Genomic DNA, 22145 nt, shown 5'->3' with positions numbered 1-22145 from the left:
TCTTTCCCTCCTTAGAGAGCAACTGCCTATTTTTTTAAGGGCCACACACAAAAAAAATGTTCCCCATCAGTAAGTTTGCTCAATATGGGCAATGTTTTATATTCATGTTTAGTGTTGGCTTCATTTCATCAACTTCATAGCTGGTTTCCATGTACTGAGCACATGCTGCTTTTGGCAGCAATTTAATGATAGACTGGGTATTTAATGAGGTTTCTGTGTCTGCAAATATAAAACAAGGGGCCCTCATTTTATATTTGAATAAATGCTTGACATATTACAGATGTCCATGAGTTGCTAGAAAATACTGAAGAAACAGAAAAGACATTTTTATAGACAAACATATAGAGAAGCAGTCAGGTCAAACAGGTGTTTTCAGGCCTTTTTCTATAGCTAATTTTGGAATTTCTATTCAGAATAAGAAATATTTAATTATTCATCCTTTTATTACAGGAAATAAACATTTCTCCAGTATGAGAAACCTCTGTAAAATGAGACTCCTATACTTTTAAGAGTACTGCTATGGATACAGTTTACAAAAAAATAAATGGCTTTGAACAATATCCCAAGTTGGCTCCAACTCTGTGAACAGTTCTAGTTTTATATTCTGATTTCACATCCTCTGTGTTGGTAGACTCTTACTTAACACCATGGTTCTTTTACTGCTTTCAGCTCTAGGACCGCCTGTATCAGTTCCAGGATTTGTTTACAACAGTGCACTTGGAATCTCTTGGAAATGCACCTGCACTTCTGTGCTCCTTGCTTTTACCTGCACCACATCGTGACTTTTTGTTTCTTCAGTATTTTCGCCTCTACAGAGAAGCATACTGCTAGTCTTGAGGTTGTAGCTCACATAAGGATAGGGAGACTCCCTATGCCTGCCAAAGGGTGACTGTGCCCGAAAGCTTGCTAAGAACTTTTTTCCTACTACTCAGTTGATCTAATAAAAGATATCACATCTAACCAAAGAACGTTGCCTGCCTCGCTCACAGCACAGTGCTTATGCTTTCTGTTGTCTGCCTCTGGGATAGTGTTTTTTATTTCTCCTAATCCTCTGTCTTTCACTCTGGTGTTACCTTTCAACTTGTGCTTCCAACTTTTCTATCAGAGGAGGGAGGGAAGAGAAGGAATTCTCATTGCTGGAGTGCGTGCTTGACCAGGTCTGCTTCTCTGCCTGCCTGCCCACTTAGAGGCTGGGCCAATAATGAGAATGAATCTAAATTCAAAAGCATATAGATCATTTTGGTGATTGCCAATGGCAGATGGCAAATATAATGAAAAAGAATCAGTCTGAGAATAAGGATCCAGTCTAGGGAATACATACTAAATACAGCCATCTGGCACACAGATCAGGAAAAATGAGTTTACAGCCAAGTTCTACCCCCAATATTGAAGTCAGTGGAAGTTTGAGGATGGAATTTGACCCATAGGAAGTTTTTGTGGAGGCTGACACCATTAGCAACATTGAGACATTAAGGTACTTTGTTGTCTAAGCAGAGACTACCAAACAAGTGACATTTAACCTTTTATAAGGCACTGGATATATCCCATATGGAGTGCTATACACACTATTGTTCACTGTAGCACATTGATGTATAGATAATGAAGAATCTAATTTATAAATGAAAAGTGAAGCTGTTCATCTTTTTCTTATTGAAGAAAAAGAAAAGTTTGAAGGTGACCTAATATATTTTCAAAATTGTGAAAGCCATTGGTAAATCTGATGTGTTTCTGTACTCTGACAAAAAATGTTTCTCAGTGTTTCAGTCGCATCTCTTAGGCTTGATATTAGGGCTGTGCAAAGCTTTGGTCCCTGATTTGATTCGTCCTGATTTGGTGGCCAAATCTCTGAATCTGAATCAAATCAGAGGACCCTTTAATCTCTCCGAATTGAATTGGAACCCTCCAAATTGATTCTGAGAGATTCGGAAAGATTCAGAGATTTGGACATAGAGACAGCTTTAAATGTTTACTACCTCTAGGTAGTAGGGGCTCATGAATGGAGTGTCCCACAGAAGCACAGCAGGTGCATGGAGTTTCCCCCAGCACACTTGTCAGCGGACCTGGAAGTGGACCAGAAGCACTTCTGGTCTACTTCCGAGTCTGCTGGGGAGTGCACTGGGGAGGCCGGCCCCCTGTGTCCTCCTGGCTCAGCGACTGGTGCCTCCTGGGTCTTGGGGGGGGGGGCGGGGGGGCGGGCCCAGCATGCTCCCCGGCAGACCTGGAAGCGGACCAGAAGTACGTCCGGTCCACTTTCAGGTTCACCCCCCCACCACTCCTGTGGCATTCTCCATGCACCCCAGCATTGCAATGATCACGAGCTGCACCTGCTACCTCAAGGTATGTAGAAAAAACATTTAAAGCTGTGCCTATGTCCAAATCCCTGATTCTCTAAATCAGCATCTTATCTTCAGATTCGGATTCAACTGAATTGAATCGGACAGTGATCCGAATCAACTAATCGAATCACTGTCCCTGATTTGGGCCGAATCTGAATCGAATAGGGCCTGCTTCACACACCCCTACCTGATATGTAAGTGAGGAAGGAAAAATTAATACATAAAAGTTATTAAGGCTTCCTGGCTTATAAAACAATACTATGCTACTTTGTTACTTTACTTTCTGGGGTATACCTTGCAGTGAAAAAGGGTAGGTGTGCTGTTTTGTGTTTGGTCAAAACTATAGGTATAGGCAACCGTTGATCCACTGGATCATGGTGTACATGTAGGTCTAGCCAGATGCTGGTTTGATCTATTTGTGGCTGACAAGACCAATTTCAGAGTGACACAGATTGTTACAGGTTTCACAGATCCATGTATTGTTTGATTTGAAGTTCAAATTTACAGCATGCTACTTTCTTTTTTCTTGCTTTGCTTCCATCCTCTGGATCTAAGGTGCATCACATTGAGCTGTACCCAGTGCCAGATGTTCCCTCCAGATTGGATGAGATTCGGTGGGATCCTCCCAGCTTTCTATGTTGTTGAATGACTTTTTATAACTTATGCATACATCATGGTACTGCCATAGAAGGCGATCCCACTTTCTAGAGCCATCTTGAATCTCACTATACAAAGCATTCTTGGGGAAATGGTCTTTTCCTATTCTCCGGACATGGCCGATCAATTGCAACCTTCTCTTCTTGATAGTGGTTTCTAAGTGTGTCAGTCCTTCATGTTCTAGTACCTCTGGGCATTTGTACACATACTTGTGCTGCAGCGCTGGGTGCTTTTAAAAGTGCCCAGCGCTGTGGTGCATACATTTGTATAAATGGTGAAATGCGCATCAGGGCTGAGAAAATGGCAGTGGTGCACTTTTGAACTCAGACACATTGAAGGTGTTTTAGTTCAAAAGTGAACCGCTGCCATTTTCTCAGCACTGATGAGCATTTCACCATTTATAAAAATGGATGTGAAGCAGTACTGCATGTCTCGGCTCAATTACTTGAGTCTACTCCAATGTGCCGGATCTCTGGCACATTGGAGCAGACAAACATATGTGTATAAATGCCCACAGTGTTTGGTATTCTGTCTTCCTACTTCATTTTTGAGATCTTAGGCGGACATCTCATGTGGAAGCTGTTCAGTCTCTGGATGTGCCTAGCATATGTGGTCCACATTTCCGAACCATAAAACAGGGATGACAGCACACAAGTCTCTTAGGGCATTTAAAACATATACAGGCAGTCCTTAACTTATGACTTTTCGAGTTATGACAAATGGCATTTATGACATTTGTAAATTGGCACCCTGTTTCGAGGTTCCCACGCTGGTTTCACCTTTACTACAGTCAACACAGCTGTGTCCAACTGATAAATCTGTTGTGGTGGGCGGGAGGGGACTTGGGGGGTGCAGATTAATGCCCCCGCAGCGAGGGAGTGACTGGGGCTGGGACTGGGGCTAGGGCAAGCACTACCCAGGGAGTGGGTTGGGGTGGCTCACGCCTCTGTGTGCTGCCGGTCCAAGAGCTGCTCATGTGGTGGCTTAGCCAACAGCTCTCGCTGCTGCCGCTGCTGCTGGTCTGGAAGTGCATGGGGGGCAGGCATGTCCCCTAGGATCTACATGGGGTAGGTGGTGCTGGGGCTGCACCAGGCTGTACTCCAGGTGGAAGATGCTGGGAGTGGGGGCTATGCTCCCCCACTGCTCACCAAGCTGGCGCAGGGCTGGTGCAAGTCTGAGCTGCTGTGCTGTCTCCAAATAAGCAGCATGCAGCGGCAGGAGCTGGCCCGGCCTCCCCACACCTCCCAGATGAGCAGTGGCTTTGCCCCAGTTGGGCAAGCAGCAGCAGAGCATGAGTCAGGGGGCATTTGCCACCTGAAAACTCACTGCAGCCCACCATAGCCCCCGCTCCACCACCCACTCCACCCTGATCCGGAGGCACACGCGCTCCCATGCCCTGCCACCACTCATGCAGCCAGGGCTAAGCCACTGCTCGTTGGGAGGCATGGGGAGGCTGGGCTAGCTCCTGTTGCAGTGGCTCAGTCTCACACCGACCCCATGTCAGCTGGGCGAGTGGTGGAGGGACATAGGCCCCGTTCCCAGCACCTTCCGCCTGGTGCGCAGCCCCAGCCCCAGCCAAGCCATGCAGATCCTGGGGCACACGCCCCCACACCTTGCCCTCGCAGACTGCCAGCAGGAGCCAGTGGCAAGAGCCACTGGACAACCCGCCACATGAGCAGCTCCTGGACTGGCGGCAAGAAGCAGCGCTTGCCCCAGCCCTAGCCCCAATCGCTCTCTCACTGTAGGGGCATTGATCTGCCCCACCTTGCTCCTTCCCTCCTCCCCACCACAACAGACTTACCAGCTGGACACAGCTGTATGACCATTGTAAAGGAACCAATCCCCCATTTATAACATTGTTCCTATGGGAAAATTGGTTCCGAGTTACGACGTTTCGACTTAAGATGCAGTTTTCAGGAACCAATTGTGTTGTAAGTCTGAGGATTGCCTGTTCCTTTTTGTCCCGCGACATGCCGCAGATCCAGCAGATTGAAACAGACTCGATTAAGTCTGCTCTGCGTGCAAGCTGATGCACACTGCACTGTGCCATGTGCAGTCGTATAAGCGGCGAAACGCACGTCAGCATGCAGAACCTGGCAGCAGTGTGCTTTTGAACTAAAACACCTCCAATGTGTTTTAGATCAAAAGCACGCCACCACCATTTTCTCAGTGCTGACGCACATTTTGCCTCTTATACAACTGCATGTGCTGCAGTGCCAGGTGCTTTTAAAAGCGCCCAGTGCTGTGGTGCATGCAGTTGTACAAATGCCCTTACGGTCTATATTTTGTTCAAAATCTAGAGTCTCTAAAAGAAGAGCATAAGTCAGTAAACAGGAGAGCTGTAATTTATATAAATGCAGTACTTCCTGTTCTTGTTGGTAGCTTGATTTTTAGAGTGCAGAGGACTAGGGGATATTGGCTCTCTTTTTGTACTTTAGGTTTTACAAGAGATGAGTAATATAACTAACGGCTAGCATGTCTTTTAAGTTGACAAAACAAGAATAAAAGAGAGAATTGACTCTTATCTCCTGCCTGGGCATTTTATTTCTTTGCTGGTGAGCTGACGGGATAATGACAGACCACAAGCTTTCACATTTTTCAGAACTAGACAGTTTTATTGACAGAATATATCTTCTTCACTTATTATTCCTGTAAGGGATAACAATTTAACATTTTACACGTGGACTTTGTTTCCTGCTTTCTGGACTGTGGCCTTAAGCAGGATAAGGACACAGACGTGACTTAAAAATTTAATGCTGAAAGGAGCAACATTCTATTTGGGATCTGCTTTATTGCAAGGAAGATTAATTTACATGTCCAAATAAAGAATTTTTTATCACACTAATATCCCTATCAGACATTCTCTAATGAAATAGCTATGACTTTAAGACTTAAACTAAATAAATACCACTCTTGGAGTGTTTTTCCAAGTACTCAGTTCCCTTCAGAGTAACATCTGTGGTGTTACAGCTTAGATCGTGTCAGCAAGTAAGAAAGTCCACTTGTCTTTATTTTCTCTTGACATTTAATAATTGTGCTAAAAAAACCCAGAATTTATTTTTCATCACTCTCTCCATCCACAACATGGATTCACCAAGGGCAAGTCATTCCTGACCAACCTGATGAAATGACTAGTTCTGTGTATGCGGGGAGAGCAGTGCATGTGATATACCTCGAATTTAGCAAAGCTTTTGATATAGTATTCCACAACATTCTTACAAGCAAGCTAAGGAAGTACAGGTTCAATTAATAGACTGTAAAGTAGATAGAAAACTGGCTGGATCATCAGGCTGAAAGGGTATCAATCAATGGCTCAATGTCTAGGTAGCAGCCAGTATCAAGTGGAGTGTCCCAGGGGTCAGTCCTGGGGCAGGTTTTGTTCAATATCTTCGTCAATGACCTGGAAGATGGGATGGAGTGAACCCTCAGTAGATTTGCAGACAACACCAAAATGCGGGGAGTAGTAGATAACCCTGGAGGGTAGGGCTAGGATTCAGAGTGACCTAGACAAATTAGAGGATTGGTCCAAAAGAAATCTCATGAGTAGAGACCTACCAAATTCACAGCAGAAGTAGAGTGTGTGGCAGCTCCTTTAATCTTGCATGTTCCCCCATGCACACCTCACACCTTGTCTCCCCCCCTACACTGCTGATTAGCGGAGGACCTTGCTGCTCCCTCCTGATCAACAGGGAAGCTAAAACCGCAGTTTTAAATGTGGCACCATTTTTGCCTCCCTGCCAGTGAGCAGCAAACAGCAGGGCCATCCAGCCAATCAGTGGTGGGAGATTAAAGAAGCCACAGCACCATGGGCGACTGGTGCCTCCTGAGCCTGGGGGGGGTCCCCAGCAACTGATTGCCAACTGGGGGGGAGTCCCTCAACAGCCAATCGCTGACCGTGGAAGCACCGGTGACAAAACTGGAAGTGCCACCAGCACTTCTCTTGGCACCCCAACTCCCCAGCCAGCACCAGTCTTAGGGGGGGCACCGGCCGGCACTTCTCTCAGCACCCCCACACCCTGGCCAGCAAGAGCCAATCTCAGGGGGGCATGTGCCCCCCCCCCGTACCCCTCCCTATGTACAACACCTCCCACTTCCACCATTAATTCAGTAGGTCTACTCATGAGGTTCAAGAAGGACAAGTGCAAAGTCCTGTACTTAGGATGGAACAATCTTATGCACCGGTACAGGCTGGGGACTGACTGGCTAAGCAGCAGCTCTGCAGAAAAGGACCTAGGGGTTAAAGTGGACAATAAGCTGGATATGAGCCAACAGTTTGCTCTTGTGAAGAAGGGTAATGGCATAGTGGACTTCATTAGTAGGAGCATTGCCAGTAAATCAAAGGAAGTGATTATTCCCCTCTATTAGGCACTGGTGAGGCCACATCTGGAGTACTGTGTTCAGTTTTGTGTCCCCACTACAGAATGGATGTGGACAAGTTGGAAAGAGTTCAGCAGATGGCAATGAAAATGGTTAGGGTGGCTGGGGCACATGACATATAAGGAGAGGCTGAGGGAACTAGGCTTTTTTTGTCTGGAGAAGAGAAGACTGAGGGGGGATTTAAATAGTAGCCTTCAACTACCTGAAGGTGGTTACAAAGAGGATGGAGCTAAATTGTTCTCAGTGGTGACAGATGACAGAACAACGGGCAATGGTCTCAAGTTGCAGCAAGGGAAGTTTGGGCTACATATTAGGAAAAACTCTCTCATGAGGAAGGTAGCAAAGCACTGGAACAGGTTACCCAGAGAGGTGGTGGAATTTCCATCCTTAGAGGTTTTTAAAACCCAGCTAGACAAAGCTTTGTCTGGGATGATAAGAGTTGTGGATGGTCCTGCTTTGAGCAGGGGGTTGGACTAGATGACTTCCTGAGGTCCCTTCCAACCCTTATTTTCTATGACTGTATGAATTATTCATTACTTTTCAGTGCTTGTGCTAAGTAAATTTAGGCTACTTTACTTGTAAGGATTATTTACAATAGAGAACCAGAAATGTATTTGCTGCCATCAAGCATTATCCTTTTATTAAGAGTGGAGCAACATCCTATACCTATTAAATGTTGGTTAAAGATTTGCTATACCTAGCAGTAGAATAGTGGAATCCTTTAATTAGGGTGCTCAGAGTTTGGCAGGTTTTCAGTGCTATTCTTCTGATAGACAAGAGCAACTATTCTTTCCAAGTCAGATTAACAATAGATTGGAGAGAAAATGGCAGTGTTGCTTGGTTACAGTTCATCAGTGTGAATCAGTACTTCATGTGGCTCATTCTAGATTTTCAGTCCTAGAAAAATTAGTTATCTGTGCTTTCATATGGCTAGAGTTTGCAATATCTCAGTTATTGTAAAGCTGTATCTTTCTATGGATATTGGGACAGCAGATCTTAATCTTTAGAAGTTGTGAAAGCAGGCTATTTCAGAGGGCCTATTTTACGAAGCACTTAACTTACTGAGATCTCTTTTTTTAAAATGTATCAGGGCTCGTGGCAGAGGTGATGCTTTTTATTAGATCAACAAGATTTTTGCAAAAATATTTCTTTTATTGCAGGCTTTTGGGCACAAACACCCTTCATCAGGCATCGGAGATAAGATTGTAAAAGTTCTCCTGGGTAGAAATGAAAGTTCATATTTCATAGGATTTCACAGAGGAGTAAATAGATGGAAAACTCCTCTGAACATGCAGTTCTTAGCTGGTAAGGAGTCTCTTAGGTCTCCTGTGAGGTTCTGTGATGATGCAAATTACCTTAAACAAAGGTAGGAGCAGTATCTCAGGTTTCAGGTTGTCAAAGTTGCTTCCTGCTTGAGAAATTACAAAGATTTCATTTAAAATATCAGCTAAAATTCAACATCTTCCATAGATACCTCTCAATAAGTTATGCATATTTTCCAAATTACATTCATTTCACCATGTCTTTAAATTTCAGGACTCTAAATGTACTCATTGGCAAGATTTATTTTTCATAAACTATTCCTTTTGGAAAGGAGACTCAGATCTCAATACTGTCCAATATTGGTTTAATGGTGAGTGTTAGAGCAGAGGTAGGGCTCAAATGAAAGAGCCATTGAAGAGGAATTCCTTCCTGTCTGTCATCTTCTCAAAATTCAGAACCTTTGGCCAGGTCACTAGCTGGTGTACATCAAACGCAGTGCCGGTTTACACAAGAGGAAGATCTGCCCTATTTTTTTTTACTAAAGCTACTCTCCTGTTTTCTCACCCATCATTGTATAAATGGTGAATATGGAAAATGTTAACATCAGTTGGATTTGAAAAATGCTATAAATACCACAGTTGGCATCCTTGATAACTGCCTGGGAGCATCTACATGTGCGCTTTACTGCAAAGTTGACTAATTAGCTCCTCAGTAAAGCATCACCATTTATACATGTGCCCTTTTTAAGGTGTAGTAAACTAATTAACTCTGCTGTAGGTTAGTACTGCCTGACACCAAGTACTATCCCATGGTGGAGTTATATAGCGCACCACAGCGCAAGTGTAGATGGTAACCAGGGCTGACAGGTACAGGGGTGCTACAGTGGAGGGGCTGCCTGCTGGCTAGCTTCTTCCTATAACACCCTTGTGCCCTAGCCGGTCCTTCCACAGCACATTTAGCTAGGACAGAGCAGTTCTGGGCTAGCAGGCTAAACCCCCAAATCCCTTGCCAGCTGGGGCTGTGCTACCCCAGCTCAATATGCTGAGGTCCTGGGCTCATGTTCTAAATGTTACACCTGGGAGCAATAAACTCTGGCACAAACTGTTCCAGAATTTATTCAGCTGCACTAATTGAATGTGCAGATGCCTCCCTCAGTGGCTGGGTACTGCCTGACCATACAGACTGATCTTCTGATCACGCATGGAAATGGGATCTGCCACCTGCCTTTGGCAACTTACTTTGTTGTGAGAGGGTTCCATTGACTCCCCATTCACTTTGAGATCCAGATCACAATTGTCCTCCTGACTATATATGGAAATGATACTTTATATATACATAAAAACCCCCTTGGGCTTATTTCAACCTACTTTGACAGCCTTCTCCCTTTTCTTTTCCACTTAAACCTTCTGTTCAGATAGTCACCGTCTTTTCTCACTCTTTTCTATGGACTGGCCACCGTTTTGAAGTCTGTTCACATCTGAAATGCATGCCTACTGAATATCTTTTTCTCTCTGAGCCTCACTAATTCTCTATTTCTTTTCAAATCTCCCTTACTTGTGTCTTTTAAATTTCTGTTCCCCATCTTAGGCCTCACAACTGAATGCATTTATTTGCCATTCCCCTTTTTGCTACTGTTTTCTATAATTTCTAATTTTCTGTCTGATTATTGTGTTACTGAATTCTGGAATATTGTCTGGGACAACATTTATGAAACAAATTTATTGCAACGAAATTAAGTCTATTCTCGATCTTATTTGCACAGAACATAAATTTATGACCTAAAGATGACATACTAACACTGGTGTCACTCACTGGTGTCACTTAGGTCATTTTTTAATGCTGCTTGTAAGTTTTGCTAGTGTCCAAAACAGACAAAGGACCAACTGTCCTGGAGGAACTTAAATTCTATGTGCTATTACTGCAGTAGGTTGCAGGGAAACCAGCAATACCCTATTTCTGTTGAGCAAACAGCTACCTTGGGATAACTTTGGACACATGATCTCTACACCTGATTTTTTTTCCTAGGGTAACTACTCTGGATTCTATTAAAATACATTCATAGATTCATAGATGTTAGGGTTGGAAGGGACCTCAATAGATCATTGAGTCCGACCCCCTGCATAGGCAGGAAAGAGAGCTGGGTCTAGATGACCCCAAGGAAACGGCGTGGTAGGGGATAGCACCACCTCCCTTGGGAGCCCGTTCCAGACCTTGGCCACTCTAACTGTGAAGAAGTTCTTCCTAATGTCCAATCTAAATCTGCTCTCTGCTAGCTTGTGGCCATTATTTCTTGTAACCCCTGGGGGTGCCTTGGTGAATAAATCCTCACCAATTCCCTTCTGTGCCCCCGTGATGAACTTATAGGCAGCTACAAGGTCACCTCTCAACCTTCTCTTGCGGAGGCTGAAAAGGTTCAGGTTCTCTAGTCTCTCCTCGTAGGGCTTGGTCTGCAAGCCCTTAACCATACGAGTGGCCCTTCTCTGGACTCTCTCCAGGTTATCCGCATCCCTCTTGAAGTGCGGCGCCCAGAATTGCACGCAGTACTCCAACTGCAGTCTGACCAGCACCCGATAGAGGGGAAGTATCACCTCCTTGGATCTATTCGTCATGCATCTGCTGATGCACGATAAAGTGCCATTGGCTTTTCTGATGGCTTCGTCGCACTGGTTTAGGGCTACTTAAAATGTAGTCTTAGTAGATTCCTGAATAGAACTAGTTGACTTACATGTTTTTTTTCTATTTAGGCATACCAGCTTTTTATTTTATAGCAAATAATTTTTTTTTCCCAAGTTGTCGATGTTTGTGTACCACCTGCTCCAAATGTTGCATGGCTATCTAGAATTGTTTTATACTGTTGTTCTTTAAAAATCTAGCTTGGTTCAAATATCATTGCTATGTCTGCCAAGACATCTGTAAGATATTTCATTTGGAAACTTAAGTGGCCTCTTTTGAGTGTCATTATTATAGCTATTGAGTTTTTCCTATTCCTGCAAGAAGAGGAGAGATGAGAATTGAGTGAAAGCATCATAATTCTCTTATAGTCATTACAGAGGGGTTTTTTGGCTCTTATCCAGAAAGGTACTTAAGCATGTGTCTGAGCATTGGCTATTCCTCTGCTCTCAGGCCTGCCTAATTTATTGCTTGAATAGAACAATTCCGTAACTAGTTTCAGGATTTTTATAGGGGGGAGGTGCGTAGGGGTTCAGATATGATTTAAAGTCTTTTTATTCAGTCCCCACTCTAATCCTATGTTGAACATGGCTTAAACAGACCACAGAATCTAGCCCTATACAATTACCTGCTTAAAGGAGTCTTTCTGCACATACTTTGTTGTGATAATATAGACTGACCAACATGTTTGCAAAGACTGTGACATGTTCAGTTCTTTTCCATTTCTGCTGTCTTTCAGCAGTGTTCCACAGTAGAAAGTCCAAGAAAGTTGTGAAACAAATTTTGTTAAAAGTTTTTGGTTTTACTTGCATGTAAGTTACTACAAAAACTTTTAGCTAACACTTTCCATGATTAGTCTCAATCCAAAGTTCCAAAGTGATTTTTTAAAAATAAATGTTAAGGAAAATTACTTCTCATATTTTGGACGTAGTAAATTAGAGCTGGTTAGAAGTTCATCACCAAAGGTTTTTTGAGGTTTTTTTGCTTACGATAAATGGGTTTTGGTTGTAGTGGAAAGTTTCATCTTAGGGTTTTTTGGCCTTTGAATGAAAAACAAAATAAAACAAAACAAAATGTCTAGAGCCTCAAAATTTTGCCAAATGTCTTACAGAAAAGAAAACAGATTTCTGATCTCTAATGTGCGCAAGACTAGAAGGTGCTTTTCCACATTGTAGACCAGGGTTGTCCAACTGTGACACAGCTGGGGGCTGCATGCAGTATAGGTGTGCAGCCCCCAGGCCTCTTGCTACAAGAATGGCTCCCATGGGATGCCCCTCCTTCCCCGCTGCACTATGCACTGCCTTCCCCCACCCCACAGTATACCAGCGGTGTACCACCCCCATCACATGGCAATGGGAGAGGCAGCTGCTGGGGCAGAGCATGGCCTCTGGTCCACATGCAGCCCTTGGGTCGCCAGTTGGGCAACCTTGTAGACCAGCTGGGGCCAATCTTTTTTGGTAGGTGTGCCACAAATTAGCCCTGTGTGCCACAAATTAATCCTTCCCAAATGTCACTCTGATCCCCATTCCCTGTCTGATCTGCCTGCTCTGCTTTCTGCCTTACCTGCCGCTATGCTGCCTGTCCCATCCCTGATTGCTGTGTGCCATACACAGAGGCTGGCTGTACGTGTTGTAGGTCGACTGCCCCTGTTGTCTATTATACCATGTTTCTTTTCCCTTACATGGTATAATAGACAACAGGGCTGCTCTGCTTTCTTTCTCTAGCCCCCAGCCTTCCCTCCTTTCAAATATATTAAAGGCTGATGTTTGAAGTTTGGTCATTAGTCTGTAAGTGGAAAATATATACTTAGCCAGTTTTGAAAAACCACAAGTTTTTTTAAATAAACAAAATTAGTAATGTTTTACAATACCACACAAAGAATTAATAACACAAACTTTTCACATACCTGAAATGGGCATGACCAGATACAGACACCTACAAATAAAAGGAACACATCTGGGGTAGGGGAAGTGGGGAGGGAATAAAGTCACAGTCAGCCTCTTCAAAAATACCCAGTCAACCCTTCTGCTCATGGCTAATCCTTCCATGCCCTGAATGCCCCTTCAGAAGAATTTAACTGTGATGATTAGACTGCAGTTTAATTATAGGGTATACTGGTGCCCATAGAAAAATGTCAGAACTACTGGGAAATGGGTTCCTAAATTGCTCTCTGATTTTTTTTCCCCCTCCTAGCTAATTGTGCTCTGGTGTAGAAAGGCTTCCCCATTTGCTCTCAACTCAGAGAGAGGATTACTGAGTCACCCCTATACCACGTAATGTAGAATATAATAAGTAATAGAATGGCATAGTGGTAACTTTTCAAATATTTGCAAATTAGGAAATGCAAAAATAATTTCTTATGGCAATACTGATTTTCCTGCATTGCATACATGTGGTATTCCAGATGATTGGTTTTGCTTTTTAAAATATACTACTTTCAGCAGATACAGTGAGGGCTATTTGGGCCAGTTTATTTAGCTATGAGTACTTCGGAATTTTCTAGGGTTTTGTTTTTCAATTTTCAATGTTACCGTTCTAACAATGCATGCATTAATTAATGTTAGATTTTTTTTTTTTGCACTTGCATATAAAATGTAATCTGTCTGACATTCAGATTCATGAGACAGGGCTCTAGGGCGGTTAATCTGATGTCAGGCAGAAGGTAGGGCAGGATGGCATCTTAGAAACTGGTTCAGAGAAGCTTGAGTGTTTGAGGGTAATAACTACTTTGTCAGATGCTATGAATGGACCTATTCATAGCACCTGATAAAGTAGGTTGTTGCCTGTAAAGGTTCTTGCCTCTTGGAAGCAGTTACTCTCTGAGGTGCCACCCGGTCCTGCCTTCTGCGAGACTGAGATCTGTGATTATAAAAGTAAAAATTCTCCAACTTTCTTTGCACAGAACAGAAAACAACTACCTCTAGATTTTTGCAAGCGAGCTGAATACTTTTATGAGTAGTGCCTTACTGTTTGTAGAAGTAGATTTATTGTTTTACTTGCATCAGATGGTGTTAGTTCTTGCTAATAACTGCTCTGGAGGATTTCTGTCTATTTGGCATTTCAAGAAAGAAGAACCCAAGTGCTTCCTGGGCAGCCTTAAACTCAGCTAAGTATTCAGGTCAGGAACTCCCTCCTTGGTTTCCTAGCAACTTGGGGATAGTGGTGCTTTCTCCTTTGACTGAATCATTCTGCTTCACATACAAGGATCATTTGGTAAAGCAATTGGGGTGATGTTGCTAACTTCTACTTTGGAAGAAGGATAGCATAGCGCAGTGTCCAATCGTTCCCGAGGTGAAGAAGGCCTTGTTCCAGTCTCATTGAACGTAGACTTCTTCAAAATCCTTTAAATGCGTGTAAACTTGACAGCACCCGTGTTGTTTTTGTGTAGTACTTAGACCTTCCATGATGTGAGGGATTGTTATTGAAACAGCAGTAACCTTTTGTGCTACACTGAACCTGTCAAAACAAGAATATATACAGGTAAGTAATTAAAGAGAATTTCTGTCTGATTCCCTTGAAGACTGATTTCTTAGTGATGTGATGTGTTCCTTGGCTGTATAGCCACACACTAAATTGTGCAAATAAGGAGCTGCCTCAAAGTTTCATTAGAGGGCAGGAAAACAAGTTAGGAGGAAACCCGAGCTGTTGCCATGAGTTGCTCAGAAAACAACCTTTAAACTTCTCTAGTTAATCTGTTGTTAAAAAAAGAAGAAAAAGAATTAATGAAATATCCTGAAGTGTTTGAGAGTTGTTGGTTTCAAGGTCCTTGTACTGTAATGTGTTTATCAAATGGAGAAGAGGGGGCTTTACTAAGTGTTATTTGCAATCACAAATACACTCTGTTTTTATACTGCTTAGAATGTGTTGCTGCTTTTTATTTTTACCATGCTAGAGTAAAAGTGGAATCTTTTATAACTGAAGGTGAAAATTAAAACTATATATTCTCCAAAATCTTCAGAAATGAACTATTTTGCCTTTCTTGTGGTAGCCTCCTTTCTTTTAAATTTGTAACCAGCACCAACATTATGAAATATATGCCAGCACGTTTGATACTTTTGTACCTAGTCACTTTTCTTAAAGATAGCTTTATCACAGAAAAATACTTTTTTCATATTTCACCCACGTATGCCTCCAAAGTTGTACAGACGATGAATCTAATTTAGCTGCATATACACAACATAGTGTAAACTAGCAGAGCTCCATTAACGTCAGCAGAAGTATGCCAAATCACAAAAGCTGTAGATCTAGTCTTATATCTTTGCTGTGTTTGCCAAGCATGCATTTGCAATTTCTTTTGTGTCCGGTATATAATGGTTTCCCTGCATTCTGAGTAATGGATATTGAAATCTTTAAGTTTTTCAAAATGTTCTCAATTTGAAGATCCTCAATTTGAGTGCTCAGTCTGAGACACGCAGGACCTGATTTTTAGAAATGCTTAGCCATGCAGTTCAATTCATGTTTTTAGTGCTGTTCACAAAAATGGGTCAAAAAGGTCTTAAGATTAATATTCAATAAGGTGGGCCCTTCTGAAAATGTTGACCTGGATGTCTAAAAGCTAAAGTTTGGATCCCAAATCTATTACCATCAGTATTATATGTACTCAAATGATAGGTTCTGAAAACATAAAGCATTTTTTTAGTGCTTTTCAAGGGCATATCTTTTTGTCATTGCTCTTCTGTGGATCAGGATGTGTTACTGGAAAAAGAGTTTGTAACTTTCCACAGCTGTATGCTTAAGGTGGCTTGAAGAGGAGGGGGAGACTGAGTGACTGACGTGAGTACTCTTTAATAGATCGTTCTGTGTTTTTCCAGTAGGAGAATCTTCAAAATGCCTCCCATAAAGGAGATGTATCATGGCATAATAGTTGAGGTGCAGATGATGGGTGGAGCAGATTCGCCACCAATGCTGAAGATAAAGAGGAAATTTTTAGCTGAACATAGGGAATTGCTTTCCAGTTGGTTTGCTTGAGTCATTCTCCCCTGCCTCTCAGCCTTCCTTGCTGTCTCTAGCTCTATAGCTTTTCATAGTTTTTCTTCTGCGAGTTCCCAATTTGCCTTCCACCAGATATAGTAAATTCTGCACATGTTGTGGTTGATCATAGAGTTGCATAGGGGCACAGCTTCTTTAGCCCTGTCAAGATCTGCAACAACTCTTTGTGGATGTCTGCAGGATGATGCAGTTTGGAGGGGGAGCAGGCTCTTCTCCTGAAAGAGGTGGCTTTGGAATTCCTGGAGAGTGGCCTCAAAAGATAGTGGAGGAATTGAAAAATTAAGCTGTCCCAAGTTCTGTGTTTTTCCTTGATGACAAAGTTTTCCTTCTTAAGTGATTGTTCCCTGTCAGCTTCTGATGCTCTGTAGGACATCCTGCTCTTTGCCTCGTGGTGTGCATTTCACATGCTTCAGAAATGTTTACAAAAATAAGGAAAGGAAGGTGATTTTTCAAGAATGCCATCAATTGCAGTCAGTGTCTTGTGTCTTGATTCACTGTAGCTTTGAGCCTTTGATAGCCAGCTTGTAGATGCATGCAAAAGGCCAACATTGTGATTGCTGTAACTGCAGAGGTGGAAATGGCCACATAGGGTAGGGACAGAAGTCACATATAAACCAGTTTAAGTAATCAGAAACTGGCTTAAACCTGTAAAAGAACAGAAGCTCAGTGTACATAAACCATTTTCAAAATGGCTGAAACTGTTTTAGGATAATCCTGGTTGAATGTAGTATCAGACTTAACTGATTTGGGTCAAACCGGTTTATGAAATTTTAGTCCCAGACCCCTTTCTGGCTCAAATTCAGTTGAAGTCCCCCAGCATCCCAGCATGCTTTCCAGCCCTAGGCTGGGCTGAGCTGTCTGCTCCAGCAGAGAAGGGTTTGAAGGGGAGAAGGGGGAGAGGAGAGAGAGGCAGGGACTACCCCCCAGGCAAAACCTGGCTGGGATGTGGGTCCAGGGAGGGGAGTTAAACCCCCTTCTCTTGAGTACAGAGCTGTCTTGCCCTGCCCTGCTGTGCCCTGCCCAGCTAAACTTACTGAAAGTTACTGCTGGCTGTGATGGTGGACTACAAATCCCAGAGGCACCTGGAAGCAGGAAGAGGAAGTGATGAGCAACCCTGCAGAGTCCTGTTGATGTGATTCTGGACTGCAAGTTCCAGAGACCTTGGGGGCAGCAGGAAAAGGAAGTGAACACACAGCCAGTTAGCCATGCTCTAGTGCCCCTTGGCTTCTGGCTTGAGCCACCACAGGCATGTAGCTGCATTTCCCGAATCAAAGGTAAATGTATGTCTAGTTGTTTCTCAGTTCAGTCTTTGCGGTTTAGACTAAGCTGCAAAGACTGAATTGATTCAGCCTTGGGCTTTTTGACCGTCTGTACTTAGTCATAGATTTCAGGACAGTTGAAAAATCAGGCCTTGAGAGTACTTTATATATCATTGGGGAAAGGAGTGAAAATATGCAAGAATATTGTCATTTCATTAACAACAAAGGTCAAGAGCATATGGAAGTCACAGAAAAGTTGTGAATCCCAGTGTGTGGTATGAGATGAAGAAATTATTGGAAAGGGAACATAGCCATAGGACTTCACTTCCCCTGGCCATACAAACCCTTCCACAAATGTTCATCAGCGTCTTTACTAGACAAGGGTCCGGAATTAGACAATGATGATTTTTATGAGCCTATGCATATCATTCAGGCAGATAAATCATAGAATTTAAAGCCAAAAGCAACCATTAGGTAATTTAGGCCATCATAGGCCATCTGGGCTAGGGACAGAAGTTACACATTAACCAGTTTAAGTAATCAGAAACTGATTTCAACCTGTAACAGTGCAGAAGCTCAGTGCACACATACCAGTTTCAAAATGGCTGGAACTAGTTTAAGATAAACCTGATTGAATGTAGTATCAGACTTAGCTGATTTGGGTCAAACCAGTTTATGAAACTTCTGTCTGAGACCCCTGCCTGGTTTAAGTTAAATCAGAGTCCCCTGACATGATTTCCAGCCCTAGGCTGGGCTGTTGTGTCTGCTCCAGCAAAGAAGGGTTTGGGGACAGGAGAGAGGCAGAGACTGTCCCCCTCAGGTAAACCCTGGCTAAGGTGTGGGGTCAGGGAGGGGTGTAAACCCTGCCTTGAGTACAGAGCTGCCCTGCTAAACTTACTGAAAGTTATTGCTGGCTGTGACTGTGGACTAGAAATCCCAGAGGCACCTGGAAGCAGAAAGAAGTGATGAGCAACCGTAGAGAGTCCTGCTTCTGTGATGCTGGACTGCAAATCCCAGAGATCTTAGGGGCAGCAGGAAGAGGAAATGCCAGAGAGCTGCGGTCTAGCACCTGCCAGCTTTGGCCCCAGCCACTGCAGACATGTGCTTGCATTTCCTGAATCAAAGATAAATGTGTGTCCAGTTGTTTCTCAGTTTAATCTTTGCAGCTTAGACTAATGTGTAAAGACTGAATCAATTCACCCTCAGGCTTTTTGACTGTCTGTACTTAGCCCTGGAGTACTGTGTACAGTTCTGGTTATCCATCTTCAGAAAAGATTAATTTAAACTTGAACAGGTGCAAAGAAGAGCTATGAAGATATTTAGGGGGATGGAGTCTGTTTTACAAGAGGAGACTAAAACAAAAATTGGTTTGTGTTGTCTACCAAAAGGAGGGGATACGATTTCTGTCTGTAAATATATCAGGGAACGGGTAAACACCAAGGAAAGTGAACATCAAGATGAAGGTGAATGTTGACATGCAAACAAATTGGTCTGAACTGGCTGTGAATAGAATCAAGCTAATTTCTGGATGCCTGGAGAGCCCTGCAGGTGTGATGAGACAGCTCTGTGGGCTGAAGTTCAAGCATCCTTGAACTATATAGACAAGGTAAATAGGGTGAAGGACAGGAGCACTATAAAGAGTTAATGCTAACCTGATTAATACAGCCTTCTCTGGCTGCTGTGCATATAAATCTTACCATCTCCACCCTGAGATGAGAATTAAAAAAAAATCAGCCATTGTAAATTTGTCGAGCATAGGAGTGGCCAAGGCGGGGCTTGATTGGCCCCTTTGATTCTGTAAAGCATTTGAGAAAGATGCTGTCATTGGATAAGTCACTGTCATGTTTTCATACCCACCCTTGAGAGCTGGCAGTCACAAGGAAGATGGGAGAAAAGCTCATGAGCAGCTTACACCCACTTGACTACACTTTTCAGTGTTTTAATGAAAATATCCTTCCCTACCTGCTCTGCTAAGCACTCCTATCTGTCTCCTCTGGTAAGTCAGCATGTGTGCCTCTTTCCTCTTGCTTGCAAGAGCTTGCTCTCTGTTCCTTAGGTGCCAATCTGGTTTCATTTATGAGAGCTACAGCACATTGCATTATCTTCATTTAAATTATGTAAAGCTGGAAAGTTACATAGTCACATGCATAGGTGATAGCAGGTTAAGGCCTTGAATGACAGGCAAGATACTTGTAGCTCATTTGTTTACCTGAGTCAGGTTGATTTGAAGTGATGACATACATTTCCTGACAGAAGTTAGTTAAGCACCTGCCCAAGCTTAATGAAGCATGATGACCTTGTCTATTTAATAGTCACGGTGACAAACTGATAACCTGCTTCCCATGGGGGCTTGAATGAGGAAGGAAGATGTTTGAGAACTACCCAAAAGGGGAGGCTCACAGTGCACTGGGATCAGATTCCCAAATACCACCCCTCCACCCCCACTCCCTGCGTTCTGTGCTCTTTTTAGGGCATGGACAAATTTACTTTAAGAGGAAGGGGAGCTGCTGTTAAGGAGGACACATCAGCTGTTATGATCTAAGTATTATACCTGCATTATCCTGTAGGGTACAAATGGGCAATGTTCCTTTGACCCCGCATGAGGCAGAGTTAATGTTGTCAGGGTGGTTTTGCTATGCTTGTATCACTGCAGATCATGCAGATGTAACAGTTGCATTGTGACAGCTTTATATTGGTCTCCTTTGATATTGCTACAGTTGTTACATCGGTCTGTACCCTTAAAACATTATTTTATGCTCTGTGAAGAGTTTGGTTATGCAGCTCAGGCATGTTCCATGTAGCATTTTCCAGTGGTGCAGCATAAAATGAGTTTACACTGCCTACCAGAAGTAAGTCTGCTTATGGGGGCTTGTCATAGGGATGGTGGAGCCAAGATCTGCTACACCTGAGTGTGAATTAGAATAGCCTTCTTCCTGCCCTAATTTGGATTACTGTGAGAGAACCTCTATTGATATAATCAACTACAGTGACATCCAATGGGCTAGAGCAGGAGTCAGCAACATACGGCCCATGGAGCCACTAGATCCAGCCTGTGAAGCAGGAGGGCTTTTCCTGTGCCTGGGCTAGACAGCAAAGAACTGCACTGTCACTGATTTTCCTGGCCCCAGCTGCGATGGAGGCATAGTTTCCACCTGGTGGGGAGTTGTGCTGGAGCTGGGCAGCTTCCAGCTGTACCTGTGCTGCAGCTGCAATGTGAGGGGCAGCACCCACATAGTTCTCCACTGGCTGGATGCCTGGGGAGCTGGAAGCTGCTCCCATGTCTCATCTGGAGAACAAGGGATGAAGAGAAGCAGTGGCAGTACCAGCATGACTCCCAGCTGCCTGGTCCTGGCACGGGTACAAGGAAAATCTCCCCCCTACCCGTGTCTCAGCTGCAGAAGTGCTGCCAAAGCCACCCAGCCATCGTTGGACCAGAGCTAGGTTGTTCTGGCCCACATTTACAGAGGTTGCTGACCGCTGGGCTAGATTATCATCACCATGGTTTAATGGATTTATTGGTTTAGCAGATGTGAAATGTGAGTGCTAATTCTAGCTTTACTACTGGCCTCCTGTGCAGCTTTTGGCAAATCACTCAATCTAACCATGCCTCAGTTCCCCATTTGTAAAATGAAGATAATACTTTCTTTCTCCAATCCTTTTTGTCATTTGGCCTCTCTAAATTGTAAGATGGGTGTGATTGTCTCCCACTATAAGAATGCACTGATTTTTTTTAAGTTTTCCCATTCTGAGTGTGCTGTGGCAGATTTCTGAAACCATGAATGTGATGTGGCCATAATACTTGAAGTCTGGTCACAAGCAGCTGACATAATTATCTGATGTGTCTGGTCATTCTTAAATAGATTCTCATATAGTTTGCTGAAGGCAAAAAAATCTGAATCTCTGATCTTTTGAAAACATAGTTTAGGATAGCGTTTATTGTAAGACATAAATACTGTTCTTTATAAGTATCATCAAAGAAATGTTATGCTTTCCAGTACTATTTATTTTAGTAGTTTTTTCCAGTTTCCTTTCCTCACCTTGTTCCTCACATCAGACTTTTATTTAGAACTTTTTGAATATACTGCATGTGTGCCTAGTGCTCACTTCTCCTAGCAGATGTGAAGTCATTAGAGCTTTCCATGCCTTCGTTCAGTACCCCTGAAATCAATGGGTTTATGCAGGTTGTACTGAGTGCATTAAAATTGCCCCCTGAACTTTTTAACAAGGCAGCAGTAAAAACTATTAAGCTGTATTCAGGATCTTGGCTTTCAAAAGCCTATGTATTCTCTAGTGGCAAGCTGGAGGTAAAACATTCAGTGTGTGATTCACCACGTCTCCTGCTTTTGCTATGGTTGTTGCTGCTGGGGGGAGAAAGAGGGAGGGGGTTCATACTAGGTAGAGTTATTTCCATTTCAATTCTGTGTTCATATCTTTGATCTGGAGCAGAGCTGGTACTTATTCTTCCAAGTGCAGAGGGAATATAATCTTTTTTTTTCAAATGTAAAGTACAAATATAATGAATTGAATAAACAGATTTTAAGAAGGAAAAGCTTGTGTGTGTGTGTGTGTGTATGTATGTATGTATGTGTGTGTG

The 22145-nt window shown here is 43.1% G+C and overlaps 1 protein-coding gene across 3 annotated transcripts in view; it reads left to right on the top strand.

Moving 5' to 3' along the window:
* Positions 1 to 22145, top strand: part of KIAA1211L (KIAA1211 like) — a 90884-nt gene that overhangs the window by 9827 nt on the left and 58912 nt on the right. The window contains exon 1 of one of the 3 annotated variants that reach the window (XM_025207252.1): positions 14319 to 14421. The exons of 1 other annotated variant lie outside the window; for it this stretch is intronic. The gene's annotated coding sequence lies outside the window, so the exon portion shown is untranslated. Of the gene's footprint in view, positions 1 to 14318; positions 14422 to 21066; positions 21088 to 22145 lie in introns of those variants that run through there. One more of the 3 variants, XM_014521176.2, reaches the window with a different exon arrangement.

Source organism: Alligator sinensis, unplaced genomic scaffold (assembly GCF_000455745.1).
Source record: "Alligator sinensis unplaced genomic scaffold, ASM45574v1 scaffold144_4, whole genome shotgun sequence".
Classification (NCBI taxonomy): domain Eukaryota; kingdom Metazoa; phylum Chordata; order Crocodylia; family Alligatoridae; genus Alligator; species Alligator sinensis.
Note: the sequence above shows the minus strand (reverse complement) of the source record. Positions and strands in the feature narration are given on the sequence as shown.